Consider the following 435-nt stretch of genomic DNA (forward strand, 5'->3'; position numbering starts at 1 on the left):
CTTGTTTTGACCACTTGACAAAATACACCCCACGCAAGCCCTCCCTGTATATAAGGCCTATTACGAGACCTTTTTTTGAGGGAGGAACTCAGAGTGCACGCCCATTTGAACCCAAGGGAGGGATGTCGGGCGCAGGCAGTTCTCGGGTGGCATCCCGAGGGCCCGAGGGAACTCAGGGCAAACTTCTGATCGGTGGTCGCCACTCCCAGACGGGGTAAAAGGTCATTCATTAACCTTATAAGTGAGTCATTATGACCTTCCATTGACACTGTCCTCCTGCGACTCATTTCATTCATCCGAGTGATATGCACGGTTCGTGTTTACTCCAAACATTTGTCAAATAATGAAAGTCCAGCTTTAAATGTCACGGCCTATATCACTGTATCACTGTGTTGCAAGTGGAAGCTAAACGTTTCGGTAGCATATATCTGTATG

The 435-nt window shown here is 47.8% G+C and overlaps 1 protein-coding gene across 1 annotated transcript in view; it reads right to left on the reverse strand.

Moving 5' to 3' along the window:
* Nucleotides 1-435, reverse strand: part of LOC119586472 (leukocyte elastase inhibitor-like) — a gene marked incomplete in the record, with an annotated part of 11148 nt that overhangs the window by 9114 nt on the left and 1599 nt on the right.

The sequence above is a fragment of the Penaeus monodon genome, chromosome 21, assembly GCF_015228065.2.
Source record: "Penaeus monodon isolate SGIC_2016 chromosome 21, NSTDA_Pmon_1, whole genome shotgun sequence".
Taxonomy (NCBI): domain Eukaryota; kingdom Metazoa; phylum Arthropoda; class Malacostraca; order Decapoda; family Penaeidae; genus Penaeus; species Penaeus monodon.